Source organism: Macadamia integrifolia, chromosome 7 (assembly GCF_013358625.1).
Source record: "Macadamia integrifolia cultivar HAES 741 chromosome 7, SCU_Mint_v3, whole genome shotgun sequence".
Lineage (NCBI taxonomy): Eukaryota > Viridiplantae > Streptophyta > Magnoliopsida > Proteales > Proteaceae > Macadamia > Macadamia integrifolia.
The window spans coordinates 36,617,125-36,627,371 of record NC_056563.1 but is presented as its reverse complement, the minus strand read 5'-3'; positions in this window follow the sequence as shown (position 1 = coordinate 36,627,371).

The following is a 10,247-nucleotide window of genomic DNA, read 5'->3' as shown; positions in this document are numbered from 1 at the left end:
GTCCACACATAGTAATAAATATTTCATACCATTAAGGTGTGCTAATAGAATCTAATGTCTCCATAGAGATCACTTACCAAATAATACTGAATTCTTTCTGCTTACTTCATCTGTAGTCAACACCACTAAATCGGTTTTGAAAATAAATCTTTGACTATGCTAGCCCACCTAATAGGAAATCTTTCAATCTCCCACTTGGGCAGCATATGTCACAAGTTTTAGATTTTAAAATTTATTTAAAACGACTCTTCGATTTAGATAAACTGAATGTGGCCACAAAAAAACAGTGTCGAATGGAGTGCACCTTAAACCAAATGCCTTGGTCTGAATGAGAATTACAAACACCCAACCGTATTGATCATCACATCTAAAGCGACATGGGACCAAACACGTCAAAGTGCTCATAACCTCACCGACTTGGGCTGAATAGTATGAAAGTGTGGTATGGAAATAACATGCAATAGTGATCATTATGTCTATTTTCAAATTGGTCCTAGCTCGAAAACCAAATGAGCCCTATGAGACAGATACTGAATGTCTTATTAACTATAAGCATCTCCCAAACGCTCAAGCTTCAATCAAAGAAGCTCATTGGGACTGGGTCCAGATGTCCCAAAACACTGGCACTAGACCTCAATCAAACAAGGCTTTGCTAGCGACTGGGTATGTGTGTATTGACTAAACCTCATATACCGAATGAGGTAAATACATCACATATAGCCTCAATTTTCTGTAGGAGACAAATAAATAAGTGTATACACATAAACAAATGCCCATGGTAAAATACATGTATATTTTCGAGAACAATAATGATGTTTCATAAATATAATAATGCTGAACTCAAATGTAACTGAATATATGAGCAAAGCTCCCACTAATAAAATACATCAAAAGAACTAACAAGTCTCATATTAGTGACATGCGCTTGAAAGACTTTTGGAGTCAAGCCCTCAGTAAGAGGATCTGCAATCATGTTTTCTATAACAATCTGTTCCATTGTAATCTGTGACTCTTGAACTTTCTCTCTGACAAAAAATTACTTAATGTCAATGTGTTTAGAGTTTGAAGTACTTTTACTGTTATAAGAGAAATAAACCGCAACGGAGTTATCACAGAACATCCTCAATGGTTTAGATATAGAGTCAACAATCTGTAATAATATAGTTCTACAGAAATTTATGATTCATAAGCTTACTCCCACTGATCTTTAGATAGACCTATTCGATTCCTCCAATTTTCATATAGAACCTTAGCTTGAACATAATTAACAACCACTGGCTTAGGAGGCTTATCAATTCAAGATTAAAATTATTATCATAATAGCCAGAGAAATATTAAAAGGAATAGTTCCATTCCTTAAAATTGAAACCATTCAAACTTTTTTAACAGAAAATAGCTGAGAAGTTAAAGCTGAAAAATATAATCATACATATTTACCAAAATATACAATATGCAAAAACAGAAGGCATATTAAACTTCCCAACAATATAATTAAATCTGACTAATTGGGCTATTAATCAGATTTATCCCAGTATTATTTTCAATAACTGTAGGAAAACAGAAACTGGGGAAAGATCCGACGTCATCGGGGTCACAAATGACAATATGCTAAATATGAAGGTTCATATCATTTATTCATGATAGTAAAAAACACATGAAATATGTTCTCTTATCCATAATGCATTAGATATAAGAAATTGTACACAAGTATGATCTTTAGGCTCAAATGACTTTAATATATAATATAAATATTTACCTATAAACTTTAAAGTCAATCATAATAAAGCCCCATAATTTTTTCAAGTCAAAAGAAAATTATTTAGCTAATAGGGCACATGAACTGAATAACTTATAGGCTAAAAACAACAATAAGTCTTTAATAAATAAATGTAATGTTAGCTTAGATCCATAGTAAGTATAAACAACTTCATAGGATTTATACCAATAAGCCACTAAAACTTCAATGAGTTCATTTAAATCATTCAAATATAATATATCTGTTTTATCTCGATGAATTTTCAATAAAATTGAACTTTATCATAAGTATAAATGTGATATATAATTCAAATAAATATTACTTAAATAATGCACTTGTGATATTTTGAATCATAAATAGGTGTCAAAACTCATAATTATGTGTCTCGTGACGAAACCTGATGTCACAGATGATAAATATAACATCGAAGAAAATATCAAAATACCTCAGATTGACTTAAAATTCATGAAACGACAAGTGTAGTATACATAATAAAATATGTATAACACATCTATCACACTCAATAGGATAATAATTTATTCTCTCACTAATATAAGAGAGTAGAACTAGATGATCTAATAAAAGTACCATTTATAAGAGTCAATATCAGTTCATATTAGAACTAGATCTAACTGTTGGCTTGAATAAACAGGGCCAAAATAGTCAACAGTATAAACAGATTTTAGAAGCCATTTCAAGAAATCAAAATTAAACGATTTCTAATTCCATTTGCATAAACTATTTATGGTCTATACAATTATTAGACTCAAAAACTAGATTTCATTAAAACTATGCTGAAAATAGTTAATAAACCATCAACATATAGAAGCAACGTAGGATGATCTTATGTCATAACATCTCAAATGTGAGTATAGGTATCATCATTAATATTAATCTTTAAGATGCCAACTCTAGCCATAAGAATCTTCATAAAAAATCGATTTAAATAGACCACACTAATAACAAAGTTTAACTTGGTGAGATTCATGTACATTCACTGTAATGACTATATCACTCAAGAGTTATAGCTGAAATTGTATCATTATCCTTTAAGACATGAATACACTGGTTCTCTCATTTTCTTGTATTAACTGTGAAAAGAACAATAACTTTTGAGATCCCCTTACCTTTGGGATCAGAATCTTTAGGTTACTATCATTTTCTTTAACTTTGGTGACATCATCTTTAGGCAAATGTCACCTACTATGCTGCCTTAGGAAAAACCATGAAAGAACAAGATACGTCACTTTGGTGGAATTCACATCACTCTTTCATGGTTCCCTAGAAATACGTTTTGTAACTAAACATATGCGAAAGCTTACACCCAACTTAACTCCAATATATTTATTCATCATAGAGTATTCCAAATATAACATGCAAACATAAAATGCCATTAATTTTCTGCCTATGTCATTCATAAATGACTTTTGTAATATCATAGTAATGATAAACCAGTGCATAAATATACATAAACAGAAATACAATTTTAAAGCCACTATAGAATAAAGACAAAACACTATAGCTGTTCCAAAACAGTTATGGAACACAAAATATAAGTCTCATTTTTTTTTTTAAATTCAATCCAGTATATTGAACATACATCCACTGGTTGAACCATAAACAACATTTCAGAATATTTAATTATATCCTCCCACTGGTTTAACTAGTTAAGTAATTATCCACAACATCCCAAGTACATGATAAAGTGACATCATGAAAATCAATGGTATTTTATTATTCATAAGGCCTTGGGACCCTCAAAATAATTGTTTTAAATCTAAAAAACTTCATTAGACATTATGTGAAAATTGATCATTACCATATAAGACCATTTCAAATGATAAAATCCTTCACAATATCAATAACATAGTTAATTTTCAACACATTAATCAATGACCAATTGGTTCTATGACTAAATACAAAAATAATAGATTTTTTTTTAAATAAATACTTTCACGATTAACATCGGTCAATGTTGATGACTTTTCCCAGTGGGTGATGACCCATTGGAAAACCCAAATGGTTCAATTTTTTTTTGGGTCAATGTGTTGGATATATGAATTTACCAACCTGATCGGTTCAGTCATGGCACAATTTTGGTAGAACTGATTCATCTTGATTTTGGGTTGGTTTAGGATTTAATCACTTTAAGGAGACTTGATCAAGACATTGGATTTTATTACTATTATTATTTTACCTATGACACAATACCAATGCCAAATCTCAAACGATCAAGTGTAGGATCGACCTCAACCGATGTTGATTCTGATCATTGGATCTAATCAAATAATGCTTGAAACATACCTATTCAACATTATAGTGGTCTACAATCTAATTTGGTTTACCAAACCAGATTTAATTTGGTTCAATTTAGCCTATTTCAAATTAGGCCCATAAGCTTCAACTCATTACACTTAAATAAACATGGACAACTCAAAACAAACTTTTAAACACCCATCGGCTTAGCCCATTTAACCTTAAAAAAAATAATAATAAATAAAAATAAACATTATCCTCCATTGCCTTAAATGTTAACCCTTCTTATGCATCCCACCGGATAATAAGTCTAAAAAAAAAAAAAACTCACATCAATTTTACAAACAAGACAATACTTGTCCCATCATAACTATGTCTATGTGTCATCTTATACTAAATGCTATAGTTGAAAGGAGTCACCGAGTACTTGATACTTGGAATTCGGATTGGGACAGATAGGTTAAAAGAGGATAATAACCAGCTACAAACAGTCATATGATACAAAATCATATTCAATCAGGGTCGATACTGATCCCACCTAATCCAATTCGGATAAGATAGAAATACCCTTAACTTTAATTATTGTTATTATTTTAACCATTTATCTGTATCGAGTCTACCGACCTATAGATATACCAATTCGATTATTCAAACCGAAGAAACATGAAGGTTTAGATTTTTCATAATCACTCATAGAAAGAAAAAAAAACATTGTAATTTTTTTTTTTTATTGAAGAGTCATAAACTTTGTATGGTTTTTTCCTCAAAAGAAAAACAATCAGTAAAAGAAATTTTTTTTTTTAATATACATTAATGCTTGTCAATCTCAATTCCCAAGATGAATAATAAAAAAAAATTAAAAAATAAAAAAATAGAAACTTTGAACGGTTTCACCAAAATGGGTTAGAAACTCAATGAAGTAAATCTCTTTCAATAACTTATTTCATTCATTTTTTTTTTAAAGGCAACCAAACCGTACTTACCTTTTTGTCACTTTTTTTTTTTTTTTTTTTTTAATTTGTACGGTTCTCCCAAAAGACAAATCAAGGAATTTATTTATTTTTTTTATTTTTTATTTAAAAAAAAAAAACCAAAACCGTACTCACTTTTTTTTTTTTTTTTAAATTAACTTTGCAAGTTTTGTCTTTTAGTAATAATATATAATATATTACTTTTCTCGTTTCTTCAAAACAAAACGACTCGAGGAGAAGAAATTGATTTTTATTACTGGTAGTACAGCTGATCGATTTTTCATGAAGCTCTGATACCATTGAAAGAAAATAAATACGGAACGATTCATGAAGATCGATAAGCATGCACGACAAACACTACAAAAACACGTTTTAGGCATACCTGAATCCATGGCTGAAGAATAAGAACTTCTCAATGTCTTCTTGTATGCTCCTCGTACAACACGATCAATGTTGGTCTGGTTTACCCTCTTTCCCTTTTGCTTTTGGTCGTTAGCATCACTTAATGGGTCCGTGATAACTATATATAGGGGTGAGGGTAGGGACCAACCCTGCAATAAAATTAGGGTTTCTTCCCCATTAAGGAAACAATACCTTAGGTCCACATATAGTAATAAATATTTCATACCATTAAAGTGTGCTAATAGAATCCAAAATCTCCATAGAGATCACTTATCAAATAATATTGGATTCTTTCTGCTTACTCCATCTGTAGTCAACACCACAAAACCGATTTTGGAAACAAATCTTTGACTATGCTAGCCCACCTAATAGGAAATCTTACATCTTGTTCTTCAATGTCCATTTGCAAAATCTGCATGATTTGCCAGCCCTCTTTCACTTCATTTTGATGTCATGGTTCATGGAAGTTTCATCAACTGGCTTGAAGACTAGTATCTTAAGTCCAAACAAGTGACAATTTCGGTAAAATTGAATCTGTTGTGTCCTTCACCAGCTGGAAGCTTTGGATGGAACTTCTTCATCTTCAAAGGCAACAAAGAGTCTCCCCGGCAAGTGGTAGAGCGTACTCGTTCTCATTTCCAAGAATTTGAAAGAAGCCTTAGCAACATCTTTGTTTCAGAATTGCAAATCATCAAAACAATGTTCAAGTCCAGCTAAGTTTCATTTCTTGAAAACCAAATTGAAGTGTAGCACATCCCTTGTACAATCACTAGATCCATTCCTCGCCCTACATATAAAACTGAGAATTGTTCATGATACACACAAAAATCAGCCATGTCTAACTAAAGTTTGAATGAAATTCTTGAAATCAGATCTTGAATCAACAGCTGAAGCTGAATGAACTATATTGAATTTTAGGTTGAGACAATGGACTCCAATCTTTTTAGGGTGTTTATTTTTATGCAAATGATTCTAAATGTTTATGGGTTTAGTGTTAAAAGTCATGCTTGCTGCTTCAAAACTCCATGTTGATCTTATAACTGGGTGTACAATGTCCTTCAAGGTCTTGGACCGTTTACCATGGTCAGACCATAATTCTGTTGGAGCTAGAACATTTTCAACTACTGAGTGAGCATGAAACAAACTAATCTTGCTAAGCACACCTACTAGTTTCTCCCTTTTATTTTCGTGGACCCAATTTATATGCACGTCTGGATACGTAGGTTGTCTGTTGTCATGTCTTTCAATTGTTAGATGGGGTGGGGGCAAAAGTGTAATAACACATACTTCTCTCCCTTATCCAATGGTTGAAGGCACAATCGTGCATAAAACCTTTTGTTTTATTTTTTTTTAATTTATTTATTTATTATTATTTTTTTTATGTCCTTCCTCAAAATAGATGTTTCTTTAGAGACACAATGGATCAGGTTCATGTACGAGAATGTACGTCCCTGGTCTATGGATTTAGAATCTATTAAATGACGAGAGAGAAAATTGATTCTAAATCCACGGATCAAGGTTCACGTACGAGAATGTACGTCCCTGATCTGTGGATGAAGCCTCTTCCTTTTCATAATTAAGAACTAATGAGTGGGGATGAGTTCATTCATCCCCTCAATTGCTACAGATTGAAAATGAAATGATTTCATTCTAGGTGGTAGCCAAACGCAGCTCAATCATAATAGTAGTGGGCTGGGCTTGTATACAAAGGTAGTTCCTTCATCATGGGCCTTGGTTGGGCTTAATCACAGCCATCCAAGCGGATAGCATATATGGGCTTTGTTCCAACCGCACCTGACAACGGTAGAGTGGCCCCATTACACTCCCAGCTCCCTCAAATGGATAGGTATATGGAACAACCATCAAATGGTTCACAGATGCAGTTACATGTCACGCAATCCACATTTGCCATGTGTCCCTAGAGGCCACCAGGTGAGGACGACTATCTTGACATAAATATTCCTTTCCACTCTTTCACGTAATCCATTATAAGCCTCACATTGATATTCTCTCCTTCAACACCATGTGGGTTTTTCATGAAAGAAAATCATTTCTTGTAATGTGATTTGTCAGCCGTATTATTCCAGCGACTTGAGAAACCCTTGCCCATTAGTGTACTATATGACACTTATACTAACACTTTTGATAGTGCAACCTCAAACCACACAAATACATAGCTATGTGAAACACATCGGAAAATATAACAATCACAACACTCATGACTTTTTCTTAACTAAATGGGTTCGACTACTTGGATCCAATATAAAAATAAAAAACTAAAGAAGCACAAAAGAGAAATATGTAAAGCAGTATTCAAAGATGCACCATCGAAGACATCTCTAGAAATTACAATTAACCCTCCTTGTTTTGGGGAGGTGGGAATGATATAAGCATGCATTACTAAAGGAAGATCAGCTACATGGTAAGATCATCCATCTGTATAGCTACTTAAAGCACTGGTTAAAACATTCCTCAAAACATTGATTGATTACTTTAACCTTAAACTTCTTGAAAGAGTCGTACAGATCATTCATCTGTACAGCTAATCAATCATTGTTTAATTGAAATTTTTTGTGTTGATGATAGACTTGACTCTTTTGAAAATTTTGTATTTGCCACGTATATCTCCATCGCCAGATCCATCAAACTTTTAAGAGCTTTGTGTTAGACCGAGTTTCCATAGGACCACAGTGAATGGGTATATCTGTATATGTCCACCATGTGGCCTTTGGGCGTCTTGATTGTTTTTTTGGGGGTTGGTGGGGGCTTATAGGGGACGCATCCCTTCGATCCATATTCACGTGTGATAAAAAAAAACTTTATCGTTTGAGTGTCCATTTAAGACTATCCCAACCTAATCAAGTTTCCTTACCAAAAAAAAAGAAAAAAAACAATCAAGGTTCAAGATTTGGCCATATTAGAATCCTTAGATACTTTTGACTACCTTGACAAGCAGATGTGGCAATTTAAAAAACCCTCCAAGATGATCATAAAAACTCAGGAAGTCAATAAATTGGAATTCTTAGAGATCTTGGATAGCCGTTGTTATCTATAGAAAGATTATCAGCTATTTAACTTGAAAAACTTGAAGCATATATATGATATAGGGGCTGCATCCCTTCGATTCATGATGTGATATTCACCGTGTGATGAAGGAAAACTTTGTCCTGAAGTCATTATTAGAAAATTAATTTTCGACTACAGTTTTGGGTGATGGTATTTATTTTTCCGTCTCCAAAATAATATACTATCACGAAAAGAAATAAGTGCCTTCATAAATTTATGTAGCACAATAGATGAATTTATACCGTCACTAAATATCATATATGAAGACTGTAATGTAAAATTTGTTGCTGAAACTAATCTTTTACAACTGTAGAAAATTGATCGTCACCATTTATAAGTTTAAAATGATGAAAATAACAACCATTGCAGAATATTGATATATATTTTGGGAGACAATAGAATTTACCATCACATATTGTTTTTTAGACCACGGTATGATTAAATTCGTCACTAAATATTATTTTCGGAGATGGTAAATATATTTTTTGCCCTTTATAAATTTACCATGAATAATAAATTCTCGTCACGGAATACTTGATGATTGATTAAAAAAAAAAAAAAAACTTTGGAAGGGAGAATAATGTGATGGCATTGAGCAATATTGGAAGTTACCATCTCGAAAAATGCTTATGATGACGGCAAACATATTACCGTCACCAACACAGAGGTATTTTGGTTTTTGCGGGCTTAATTCGATCACATTTGCCTCCCTCTATTCTACCTCACTCCCTCCACCTTCCTGCTACTCTCTCTCTCCCCCATCTCTCTCTCCAAACCTCCCTCTCGGGTACCATATTTTCTCTCAGAAGTTGGTACCCTATCCATTCCCTCTCGAAATCTCTCTCCTATTATTCCTTTTCTTTACATATGTTTCTTTTTTAAATATAAAAATTTTACTTCTCTTCCCTTAATTTTTCCTTGCAAATAAATGTAGCCTAATGTAAGTGATGGAGTTATTTACTTTTAACTCAAGAGGATTATTCAGCTGGCAAAGATCAGCACCTCAAAGTTAAGTCATGAGATCAACTTCACTTGGGGCCTAACTAAAAAATAATGGTAATTAATAAATAAATAGGTACAACTTCAAAGGAAGTTCTTATAGACTTAAAATGTGACAATCACTATTGATCATTAAATTATGAGGAAAAGAACGAAGTTGCTGGAGAATTTCTTGCCTATTTCACTTTTGTCTTTGTAATTTAATATTTTTTGTCTCTCTGTGATGAAACTGTGGTTTCAAATTGGGGCGGTTAGCTCCTACACTTAATCTATGTTTACTATAGACAAAAGATTCTGTGCACGACAACCCAACTATATATACATGATACAACCATCTGATGGAGTTGAGGAGGGTGCACCGTAGACTCTCATGCTCTCTAACGGTTTTGTACATTGTCGTGCATGATACATGATTGATCACGGAATTCTTCTTCTTTATTAGGGGCAATAACTATCACTCCACTATACTGGACATATATTTTATTAAAGTTCCTTACTTTCAACATCTTTTCTATACCATTACCAAAAAAAAAAAAAAAAAAAACTTCTTTTCTATACTCCCTTACGATACAATTTCCACATCTCCTTCTCCGCTGGTATTTTAAAAACCCCAAACTAACCTTATACTCTACTTTCTCCTCGTATTCTTCTTCCGACAGCCCACCGCCGCCACCCCTTACCTTGCCCTCTACATCTTCCCCACCCCCGCCTGCCCCTCCCTGGCTCCCTCTCTCATGCCTCTCACAACCCCCGCCCCATCCCCTTCTGTTTTTCCTCCACCCACTCCCCACCCTTTT